The 12,749-nt window shown below is 42.2% G+C and overlaps 1 protein-coding gene across 5 annotated transcripts in view; it reads left to right on the forward strand.

The window, feature by feature from the left end:
* The window catches only part of LOC130194435 (F-box-like/WD repeat-containing protein TBL1XR1), a 47,830-nt gene that overhangs the window by 9,307 nt on the left and 25,774 nt on the right, over positions 1-12,749 (forward strand). Inside the window, exon 1 of one of the 5 annotated variants that reach the window (XM_056415463.1) lies at positions 35-299. The exons of the other annotated variants lie outside the window; for them this stretch is intronic. The gene's annotated coding sequence lies outside the window, so the exon portion shown is untranslated. Of the gene's footprint in view, positions 1-34; positions 300-12,749 lie in introns of those variants that run through there. 5 annotated transcript variants of the gene reach the window in all.

Below are 12,749 nucleotides of genomic sequence, written 5' to 3' on the forward strand. Positions count from 1 at the left end.
TGTGTTCGTAGGGCTGTTCTCGTGGTAGGTTTGTTTGTGAGCGCGCCCTTCCTTCCTGCAACTCCAGCTAGCTTTGAATTAACCCCCTTTCGTGATTTTTAAACATTTCCACCACGAAGACGTGATTCATAACATGGATTCAAGCTGTTATAATCACCACTGGAAATTAATTAATTTTACTCAGGGCTCTAACTTTTTTCCTCACTACTTATTTTTATTTTTATTATTGTTCTTTTAGATACTTTTTCAATGATGGATTCACGCTTTTACTTTGTATTGAAATACAACTGTGTTGGAAGGTACTTTTTTGGATGATACTTAACGTTACATAAGTTATTAGGGTTAAAAAAAAAAATACAGTTATGAATCAAAACTGAAACTGTACTTATAGAAACGTTAGCATTTAGTCCCATAGTTGTACTTACCAGTTCTAGGTGGTGTGCTTTGCAGGCCCATAGTTGCCTCCACGGTTCAGATAATGCTGCTGTTTCACCTGGCTTGTCTGCAGGGTACAGTGGATTCACGTGTGTGCCAGGGTGCATTGTTTATTGTATTTTTTTATTACCTTTTGTGTCAGTCTCATTCAAAGCTTTCGACAGTGCGTTGCAGCTGGTTGTTCCAAGCTGTGGGCGGTGCGGGGGAGGGGTGAACGAACACACACACACACACACACACACACACACACACACGAGGGCCACTTGCCAACCTTGTGAAGCTCAACTCAATGACACAATGTACCAGTCCCAGATAAGCCTTGAGTATCTGTGCTAGCATGGAATAGGCTGCTCAACCAAAGTCAGAGATCACGATATGATGTTAGTTGTAATGTGGAATCTAAATATAAACATTAGTTATTATTTTATGACATAACTTTTATTTTGAGATTTTGAATATTTTCTATTACCCTGCTCTGAGTAAGGCCTGTGTGATTTTTGTTCTGGTCGAAGATAGCAGTTGCTCCTTAAAGTAGGTTCTGTAAATAACAGTGAATGAAGAGGTGTCCCGACGATGGTAAGGCTGCTGAATCCAATATTTGATATGTTGGACAACCTGTGAGTGCCTTATCACACATACACCATGGCCACTTACAAAGGGAAAACGAGGCTTTCTGTAGAGATATATTTTGTTTTGGGCCATTTGTAGTTGTTTATTTATAATACTTACAAATATAAAAATGTAGTATTTATATAATTGTTTTTGTGTTTTTTCTTTTATTCATGCAAAACAACAACGTACACTATCTGTGGACAAAGGTTGCCTCAAGCTGTTGCGGTTTGTCAGACACCGTTGACTTGGCTGGCCCTTATCAGGTGTTCAGCTGGTTGAACTTGTTGAATATATCTACTACATTTGCATTTCTTTCCAACCATACGATAAGGGTATAACGGAATGAGTTGTGGTTTTTTTTTGGGGGGGGGGGTAATATGATCACTGACTGGTTATTTTTCTCTGACACAAGTGCACAACACATGAGCACGTCAGCTTGCTGTCAGTCTTTGTCCTGTCTCCATTGTAGGTGCGCAGCAACACATCCTTCTTTGTTTGTGCATTGAGGTTGGCCTCGTGTGTCAAGCAAGGACAGCTGCCAGACACGCACACACAAAAGCACGTGTTGTCTTTCGTGGTCGATGGCGTGTTTCATCTGTAGCGGTTTAATGCAAACAAAATAATCTTTGCCACATCTTGATGAGTTGGATGTTGAAATTGTCTTAGGGCAGCTGCAGGACCCGTTTAGCTTCCACCGCATCCCAACAGCAGATGATGTTTTTAATATCTGGTGGTTTCTTTATTTTTCCGCTCTGTAGTGATGCTCCGAGGCTGAGAGGAGAAACTCCTAAAACGTCTCAAAGCCGAGCTCTAAATGTCTGCTCGGTGGTCCTTCACAGCACATTAAAGACGGAGTAAAGTAGACTACATCTTGGAACATTTACAGTTTTTGTTTTGTTATCGTAGTGTGTTTACAAAGACGGTTATTGGAATATCCCGTTTCTGTTAAAGCATGTAAACACCACGTCGTGGTTTCAGAAACCCGGATATGCCCTCATTTGAAGTGCACCGATTGAACTTATTTTCCAGACCAAGAACAAGTACTTACTCGTGCTTGCTGACATCGGGACTTAATACCACTACAGGGACAACTAGAATGGGCACTCGGTAGAGCGCATACCTTCGCATATCACAAGATTGGGCATTGAATTCTGAACATGTTGGCATTAGTTGCATGCCAATTGGACACAAATGTATCGTGCTATGGTAAAAAAAAGATTTTGACCTTTCCATGACCTTGACCTTTGACCCGATTGATCCTAAAATCTAATCAAATGGTCCCCGGATAATAACCAATCATCCCACCAAATGTCATGCCATTCAAGAAGATTTGACCTGTTCATGACCTTTGACTTTGACCTTTGACCCAAAATCTAATCAAATGGTCCCCGGATAATAACCAATCATCCCACCAAATTCCATGCGATTCGGTTCAATACTTTTTGAGTTCTGCGAATAACACGCATACAAATAAATAAATAAATACACGGCGATCAAAACATAACCTTCCGCATTTTCAATGCGAAGGTAACGATGGCTTTGAACACTTAAAAAAAAATTGTTATCAGATGTTGCGTAGAGCATTGGAGCAATGAAAAACCTGACGGCGTGAAGCGTAGTTTGTACTCGCCGCAGTGAAGACGGTGTGTAAATGACGTCATCGAGGTTGGTTGGTTGATGGCTTTCTGCCGGTCGCCCCAACTCTATTTAGATTATTCACACTTACTTTTGTTCGTGCTGACTTCCTGCGGTGGCGACCGATGCCCAAAAACATTGCGCCTGCTAACTCTGTACCACGGCTAACAAGGGGCTGCTTGTTTTTCGCATTCACCGAGGCCGGACTTAAATGAAGGATGTAAACAGGGCGGACGCAGTCATGTGGGGTAGTGGTATTTTTACGAGTTCATGTACACAGTCTCGAATATGAGACCGTTATCGCGATCAATACATGGATTATATCACGATTTTAGGAGAGCGGGAGAGATTTATGTAGTGTAGTAATATTTCTCATCGCTCTCATCTCCTGTTGCAGGTGTGTTTTCGTTAGCATCACAACTCCTACACAAATAAATAAAAGGTACCCGCATTAACTGGGTTTTCTTCGCGTCCATGTAAATGCACTCTTTGACATCCCAAAAATTCGTTAAAACGGCAATAAAAAACCCAGTAAATGTAGAACTTTTCTTTTCCAGAAACCGACAGTTGTATCGATGGCTCCGGTTGTCGTAATATAAATGTGAAGAAAAGTTTTCCGTTGGGAATTCATTTTCTGCCAATTTTGGGCTTTTACTTTGATGCCACATAGTTGAAAGAATGGAGTCACGGCCGTTTGCCTTAAATTTGAAAAGAACATTTCTTGATTTTCAGTTATGAACCATAAAATATCGAGAACCTTTGACCGGCTATAATTTACAATTTCCCCAGCTCATTGAAAAGTGGGCAAGGCAGAGATGCCATGACGTCTGTGCGTCCGCTCTCATTGACCATCCTCACATTGGCCCATCTTCTCTGACAGTGGGGCAATAAAGGTTTCTGTCAATGAACGCGCTGTACTTGACCCCAGCATTTGAAGTGGGGTGGTGATGAGCGTTATCAGTCTTTTTTGCAGCTTCACTTTGTTTCTGTAGACTGGGAAAAGAGCAAGATGTGGACATTTAAATATACCTTGGTGCTGCCAGGCTGGAACCAGAAGGATTTTTGAAACCTAAAAAGATGTGATGGTTAATAGTCCTCTGGATGTGCTTAGTTTGTCCTCGACGCTGCTTTCCCACGGCGAATGTTGAGGACACACGCATATGGTTGGCCACAGAGCAGGCAGCTGAGTCATGTTATCTACGCGGGACACATTGATTAGCCGGCCTTATTAAATCACAGCGGTCGAGTTGTACAGTTATGTAACCGCCGCTCGTCACTGTTGTGAATTGAAAAGAGAAAGACAAAATGGAAAAGAGTGCGGTGAACATGTCTGTCTTTTAGTTGGGCAACGGCAAACGTGAAGCAGCTCTGGATGCATCTTTGCTGTATTGTATAATATAAGTGTGTGTGGAGAAATCACTGTCGACATGTATAACTACGTAACCCGACTGTCGTACGACGACACCACAGTGCGACCTCAGAAATGATCCATGAGTTAAAGTCGCAAGCCGCTGACGCACTCGTGTTCATGAGTCATTCAGTGAGCTCATATTGTGTGGTCCTGGCAGGACTTGACAGGAATCACACATTTTAAACAAATGCAATTTTTAGTCCAACAACAATGAGTAAAGAGCACTTTGTTTATACGCTGCAGCTAAAGGATGTTGAGGATCTGCAGTGCCAATTCCAAGCATCGTTATGTTTTATGTAACCGTGACGGGTTTGAAAGAGGTGAAAGCCCCGAGGCCCTTGTGTTGAGATAGTGAAAAGTATTATGCACGTTTGGACTTCTGATTACCATGTGTAGACCTGCTCACCACGCTCGTCAGTTACATTAAGATAACGTGAACAGGGCCGCAAAAAACAAACGGTGACATATATTTTTTGACAAGTGGCTGCAGTGACGCCTCCTCAGGCGGGAACCGCCGGCCAACGCTGCGGCTCGCGTAGTTCAGGCGAGGAATTACAGGAAATTAGGTCTGCCACTCTTTTGATTAATCTCTCACTGATTTTACCAATGAGTCGATTTATTTCGGTGATACATTTTTCTGCAAAAAAAGCCCAAAACTAAATGGATCATTTAATTTAATTTACTTAAAAAAAAAAAACTGAATAAACATTAATTGTTACATTTTCTGATCATGATGATAATCTTAAAATGGTTGAAAAAAAGAGATAGTTGTTGCATATTTACAAAAATGCTGAAATAATATAGTATGTTTGATAAGTCTTCATGTGCAAAAATGTGGATCGATAATGTGGTTCTTTTTTAATGTAAATTTGTGAAGATTTGACTGCTCAAACGGCTTTAAAGGAGTAGATGAAACTAAAGCCACACACACACACACTGCAAACACACTCTGGGCTGCACACACTCACCCTTGACAGCAGTCACATGATGTGTGTGGCAACCTCAGGGGTCAAGTTCAACATTGTGAAGAATGTGTCTGCGGTGTCCCTCCCCCGCTTTATCAAGGCTTTGAAGTTTACAGGCCCCCGCAGAAGGACCGAGGGGGATTATTTGTACTCCAGCTTCCGTCCCAACCTCTGGAAAATCTCAGTTCACATGGCCATATAAATATATATATGATGGAACAAAAATAATAGGACTTGAAGTAGATCGGCATGTTTTTTGAAGTTGATGTGCTTGCACTTTTTCTGCGCCCATATGGTCAAAGGCACTTTTAAGTTTGCTAAATGTTATAAATAATATCTTTATTACAACCCGTACAGGTATGGATGATAACCCAACATAACAACAACAACAAATTGATTTTATTTGCGGGTTGTGATCAACTGATTATCTCTCAACAGATTCTGTGCTCATCAGAGATCTGAAGCTTTGTGGTTAGCAGTGTAGCTTAACTACTGGCTACAAGGGAGTTTAAACTAGTCAATGTTCACATTTAGGCAGCATTTAGCAATAGTGCTGGTTGAATAACTTTTGTTTCACCGTGTTGTGCTGCACCAGATTCCTCTAAACACTAAACAAGATGATTCCGGCTCAACTTAAACCATTGTGCAGTTTAGGGCTGCATCTAACACTTAGGCCCAAGTGTTTAGCCGGAAAACATTATCATTGGGCAGAATCATGAGCAGGCCCGGCTTTCTCAGAATATAAACAATTTCGTTGTGGGGATGGAAATTAGCAAAAGGCTAGTTGTTGGTATTTCTTCAGCACGTCAAGCTTTGCACGGCGCGTAGCTATTTGTTGATAACAATGACGGCGTCGTTGCCATTCAACATCTGCAGTGATTCCTTTGATTTCCCACAGCAGTAGAAGTAGATTTTCCACTTTGACTTTGCTGGTGGAAATCCCAACAGTAGCTTGCAGATTTGATCAGCTGTCTCTCGCTTACTTGCTGATTTAATACCTGGTTATTTTGAAAATGTTTCCAGCTGACTCGTTTAATAAGAAATGGCAAACACATACAGGGTTCTTCTGTATATGCACTTGATGGCCTGACATGCAAAATAATGTCCTAACAGCCTCACATACTTTGTAGCACATGCTTGTCTGCAAGGTCATTTTCTACATATTGAATTGTTTTCAATAATAATAATGCAGTTTTGTTAGGTTATTTTTAGGGCTGCAACTAACGATTATTTTGATAATCGATTAATCGGTTGATTATTTTGTCGATTAATCGGATAAAAAAACAAAAACAAAATAATTTTCAACCCTTTATTCAAAACAGGGTTCGTACGGTCATGGAAAACCTGGAAACGTCATGGAATTTTTAAATGGCTATTAGCAGGCCTAGAAAAGTAATAAAAAAAAAAAAATCCCAAAATAATTGGAAAAGTAATGCAAATGTGTTATATTCAAATGTTAATTTACACAGAATATATACTATATGCGTTGGAATTCTCATTGTTAGTTTAAATACTACATCTTCTCACTTTGTCATGTATAGACAGAGTTTTCACAAAATGTTTAATCATGGAAATTTGGTTTAAAGTCATGGAAAGGTCCTGGAGACCCACTGGTCAGCATGTGGATGAACCTGTTCACTGGTCATGTGGATGAACCCTGTCATAAACAGACTGACAGCGCTTTACTCTCCTGAGTTGGCTATTTATGGGTTAAACGCCTCATACGGTGAGGGGGCGTGGCTTATCTCTGTTGCCTTTCTCCGTGGACAAATATTTTCCGCCATACGCCACGGAATAAATAACCATGTTTTCTACGTGATACTCTTGTGGAAATGCCACACACGTCGTGACATGTAGCGCCCTGGTGTCGGGGTTCATAACGTCACCCGTAGGCGTACTCAGCTCCGTGAATGCCTCCGACGACGTGAATGACTTCCGCTTCCAGCGCCACGTGAGCAGCAGCAGCCAATTAGATTCATCAACAGCGGGGCAGCTCAGCGCTGATTGGCTCTCACAACGCAGCGTTCCGTCTGTGCTCTCTCTCCGCTCTGGTTTCTCCTGCGCGGCTTTGCTCTCAACTCAACTTTTATTATAATCCGCGACTTATTGAGGGCTGTAATAATCGCCCGACACAACGAATCGATAATGAAATTCGTTGCCAACTATTTTAATAATCGATTTTTATCGATTTTATCGATTCGTTGTTGCAGCCCTAGTATGTTTCATTAAGTTAAGAAAACAATGTTTCAGTCAACTCTGATGTTGCCTTCCACATAGATGAATAATCCCAGACACTCTCACACAGTGAGGCATAATTCAACACTGGTGTTTGATTGGTACTCGATATCAGCCCAGACCCCAAACACAGGTATCGGAAAAGTCTGATCAGTGCATCTCGGTTGTTTCCATTTTGACGGGCGGCAGAGTGAAGCAATAAACAGAAAATAGAGATAATCTGTGCGACGTCCAGCTTCTGTGGTCCGCGCAGCGCCGTACGGTCATCGTAATGGATGTGCTCTACTGCGAGCAGGCCGCGGCAGATGTCTGAGCCCCGTGTATTTCTGCTGTCAGGCCAAAGCCGCATGCAGCATCATTTTGATATCATTGCAGGGTACGTTGCTCAGAGCTCACGTCCCACCGACCGATTTCACGATTTACTCGACGGAGTTTCTCCACTCGAGGAGATGAGAAGAATCCAATGTTTTCCACAGGATGTTGTCAGACTGGTGGACACCTTGTTTTAGGCAATGCTCACCATTTTAAAGTTAAAGCTGACCCAGATTAGAGATGTAGCTGATCACAACTCACGATAGGGAGCGCATCATGGTTACCGACTCGGATAAAACAAATGGGAGCAAATCTAACTTATTAGGGAGGCCACGATCACACCTTTCCTTTCTCGTTGATAGTGATTCCCGATCCGCTGGTGTATATGAGGCTCCAGTCTTTTATATTTGACCCCAGTCCCCTAAAAATAATCATGTCATCTGCAACTAGAATGGGCACTCGGTAGAGCGCATACCTTCACATTTCACAAGATTGGGCATTGAATTATGAACATGTTGGCATTAGTTGCATGCCAATTGGATACAAATTGACCGTGCTATGGTAAAAAGAAGATGTTGACCTTTTCATGACCTTGACCTTTGACCCGATCGATCCCAAAATCTAATCAAATGGTCCCCGGATAATAACCAATCATCCCACCGAATTTCATGCGATTCGGTTTAATACTTTTTTAGTAATGCGAGTAACACGCATACAAATAAATAAATAAATACACAGCGATCAAAACATAACCTTCCGCATTTTCAATGCGAAGGTAATGAAGTCAGCGTAAACCACCAACAATCAATAAAATTTAATGGAAGCGGCGCGCCCGTCACTGAAACTTTGATAACTTTGTTGGCTTGATGCAAAATTATTTACTGACATGCTTCTTTCTTTAAAGACGATTTTCATTTTAATAGAGTTATTTCAGGGTTTCTGTAACGATCAGAAAATAGTGTATTGATTTAAGGTGGGCTGAGTTTTTAGTGAGAAAAATAGGTATCAGTGCTGCCGCTACCGTCTTGATTGAATTGCTTTGCTTTCACTTGTGTGTGTGTGTGTGTGTGTGTGTGTGTGTGTGTGTGTGTGTGTAGAGTTTGTGGGTCTGTGTCTGAAATACTTCCACCTTCGAGAGGATCGTGTCTTTTAAAGTGTCGTAATCCCGTGCTTCGACCCGGCTGTTCTTGCAACCCCCCCAGCCTACTGTACTTCGCAGCTGTAACATTACTTCATATTCTCACTTACTTACTGCTAATGTTTCGCAGTGCCACACCCCCTGTTGGTCAGCTAAATTGGGCCGGTGGCGGCAGCCTGGCAGTTGAATATAATCATGTGCCTATAAACTTTGTTTGAAAAAGTCTGAAACCTCAAAAGCCGCTAGGGCTGCAACTAACGATTATTTTGATAATCGATTAATCTGTTGATTATTTTATCGATTAATCGATTAATTGGATTAAAAAAAAAAAAAAACTGTAATTTTCAACCCTTTATTCAAAACAGGGTCCGTACGGTCATGGAAAACCTGGAAAAGTCATGGCATTTTTAAATGGCTATTAGCAGGCCTAGAAAAGTAATTGAAAAAAATAAAATCCCAAAATATTTGGAAAAGTAATGCAAATTTGTTTTATTCAAATGTTAATTTACACGGTATATATACGGTATGCTTTGGAATTCTCATTGTTATTTTAAATACTACATCTTCTCACTTGTTCATGTCTACACAGAGTTTTCATTAAATGTTTAATCATGAAAATTTGGTTTAAAGTCATGGAAAGGTCCTGGAGACCCACTGGTCAGCATGTGGATGAACCTGTTCACTGGTCATGTGGATGAACCCGTCACAAACAGACTGACAGCGGTTTACTCTCCTGAGTTGGCTATTTATGGGTTAAACGCCTCATACGGTGAGGGGGCGTGGCTTATCTCCGTTGCCTTTCTCCATGGAAAAATATTTTCAGCCATCTGCCACGGAATAAATAACCATGTTCTCTACGTTATACTCTTGTGGAAATGCCACACGTGGTGACATGTAGCGCCCTGGTGTCGGGGTTCATAACGTCACCCGGAGGCGCACTTAGCTCCGTGAATGTCTCCGACTACGTGAAGGACTTCCGCTTCCAGCGCCACGTGAGCAGCAGCAGCCAATTAGATTCATCAACAGCGGAGCAGCTCAGCGCTGATTGGCTCTCCAACGCAGCGTTCCGTCTCTCCCTCCACTCTGGTTTCTCCTGCGCCGCTCTGCGCTCAAATCTACTTTGTTTACACTCCGTGACTTATTGAGCGCCGTAATAATCGCGCGACACAACGAATCGATAATGAAATTCGTTGCCAACTATTTTAATAATCGATTTTTATCGATTTTATCGATTCGTTGTTGCAGCCCTAAAAGCCGCCCTCTAAAGATATCTCCGCTCCTCGCGGAAGGCGTCTTTCTGAACTTGCCTGCCGGCTCCAGAAGCCGCCCTCTGGCGGCTGCTTTCACTACGGTGGCACGATAAAGCATCGCATCGACACGGCGTCATGGAAAGCTGAGTCTTGATTTGCGATGTTACTGAAAATCATATCGTTGTGTTTTCAAAACCGCCCGAGCCTAGCTCGTGCGTCTCGTAGCGGGATGGAGCGAGCGCTGCATGACGTCCTGTAAACAAACGTGTACCAGCTTGTCACCAGACTGACGACCTAACAACTTCAAAGAGAAGTCGGTAGTAATCATCCACACACTTTCATAGCAGACAGAAAACATTTATGATTTCGATTTTGACTGGAAATTACATAACGCATAGCCACCGGCAAATTGGGAAACTTCCACTACCCACCCAGCCTGCCGCCACACAGATCCAGAAGAACTTTTCCACTGGTAGCACTGGTGCTATCAACTTTTCCGGTTGGCCATCAGTGATGGAAAGTAACTGAGTACGAGCAACAAAGTCTCATAACTCATGTGGATAAGTATCATGTGGATAACTGTGACTTTACATGTTTCATATTTAAAATGACCACATATGCAACCTTGTTTCGGAGTGGATAACTCATGTGGATAAGTATCATGTGGATAACTTTGACTTTACGCGTTTCCTATTTCACGAAATGGCTTACGGACCTCATTCCTGTCATGCCAGGGCTGTGTCCTCCACGCAGCCCCTGGCACCCCACAACACTTTCAGCATTTCCCCCGAGCCACACCCAACGACTCTCGCGTTCCTCGTGGTAACACTATCTCTCCCTTTGCTCTGCAGTCTCTCACAGACACAGTGAGGCTGTGTGAGAGAGAGAGAGGCAGCCGATGCAGGACGGAGGGAAAGGATGACTAAAAGAAAAGGAATCAAGGGTCAGGGAAAATAAGGGAAGGAAGCAGCGAGGCAAGAGAAGGAGCCAGGAGATGCTCGGTGATTTCCGGGTCCACTTCTTTGCATTATGCAATCCGCCACCCCAGTCTGCAGCCGTCATAATTGCCATAGAAGTGAATCACAGTAGGACTACAAGTGAGGCCCATAACGGGCTCCACAAAGTTAGTGTTGATTGCAAAGCGTCGCTTCACTTCTATCGTGTATTTAACGGCGCCGATGGTGTCGTGGGTGTTTGCGGCGAACGTGTTCGAACGGTGCGCCGCCTCCCTCTGTCCTCTCGCCGAAGAGGTGGACCATTGTTCAGACTTGTGAATGAGCGTGAGTCACACGCTCAGACCACTCGGTGTGCGGCCGGCTGCTCCGTGGAATTAGTCGTGAAGAAAAATTATTTTACGTTTTGATGGTGTTTACCGACGTAGGTGCAGCCGGGGATTAGGGCTCCTGGTTCCTAGTCAGCCACATGCGCATTAAAATCCCAAATGTTGAAGTCGCCCGGTGCAGTAACGTCGTTATGTTAATGTTCGACGTGTTTCCCCGTGAGCTTTTGTTTATGTCATTGAGGCGTAACAAAAATGCATTTCTGTCACCACTTGAGTGTCTAACCAGCATTGTTTACATCCGTTCTCCTGATAGCCTCCCCCCTTTCTTTTCCTGTCCTTTGGTGCCGTTTGGTTATGTTTATTGACTGGTAACTACAAGCAACTGTCAATAATTGAAATAATATGACCGCGTCAGCAGTAATCTGTGTTGCGTTGTTTGCACATGCTTATTAGGGCTGCAACCGTTGCTAACATTTTTGACAAATGTTCACGATTCATTAATTGCCTGCTCTAAAAAAAATATATACACTACCGTTCAAAAGTTTGGGGTCATCCAGACAATTTCGTGTCTTCCATGAAAACTCACTTTTATTTATCAAATGAATTGGAAATTGAATAGAAAATATAGTCAAGACATTGACAAGGTTAGAAATAATGATTAATATTTGAAGTATTAATTTTGCTCTTCAAACTTCAAGCTCAAAGGAAGGCCAGTTGTATACCTTATATCACCAGCATAACTGTTTTCAGCTGTGCTAACATAATTGCACGGGTTTTCATCAGACATTAGTCTTCTAAGGCGATTAGCAAACACAATGTACCATTAGAACACTGGAGTGATCGTTGATGGAAATGGGCCTCTATACACCTATGCAGTGGTGTATAAAGTACCCAAAAGTCATACTTGAGTAAAAGTAAAGATACTTGACTGGAAAATTACTCAAGTAAAAGTAAAAGTCACCTATGAGAATACTACTTGAGTAAAAGTATTAAAGTATCTGATTTTTTTTGTACTTAAGTATCAAAAGTAATTTTCTGATATTAAATGTACTTAAGTATTGAAAGTAAAAGTAAATGCTGTTAATAAAAAAAACAAAGGGTCAGAATTTTGAGAAATCTGAAGTTTATTTGTTTGGGTGCTGTGGCCGCCATGAACAAGGATTATGAGCTAGGATGAACTTAGCAATATATGAATACCGTATTTTCCGCACTAAAAGGCGCACTTAAAAGCCTTTAATTTTCTCAAAAAACAACAGTTCGCTTTATAATCCGGAGCGCCTTGTATATGGATTAATTCTGTTTGTGTTTACTGACCTCGAAGCGATTTTGTGTGGTTCACGGCGCGCTGTCAACATGTTTTAGTACGACTTGTAAACTCCAAAGCCGCACCGCTTGCAGCATCACGGCTACCGCGGTTAGGGGCGTCGCGGAGTAATACTGCAAAAACCAGATCACTGAAAAGAAGATCCGGTCA

Source organism: Pseudoliparis swirei, chromosome 5 (assembly GCF_029220125.1).
Source record: "Pseudoliparis swirei isolate HS2019 ecotype Mariana Trench chromosome 5, NWPU_hadal_v1, whole genome shotgun sequence".
Classification (NCBI taxonomy): domain Eukaryota; kingdom Metazoa; phylum Chordata; class Actinopteri; order Perciformes; family Liparidae; genus Pseudoliparis; species Pseudoliparis swirei.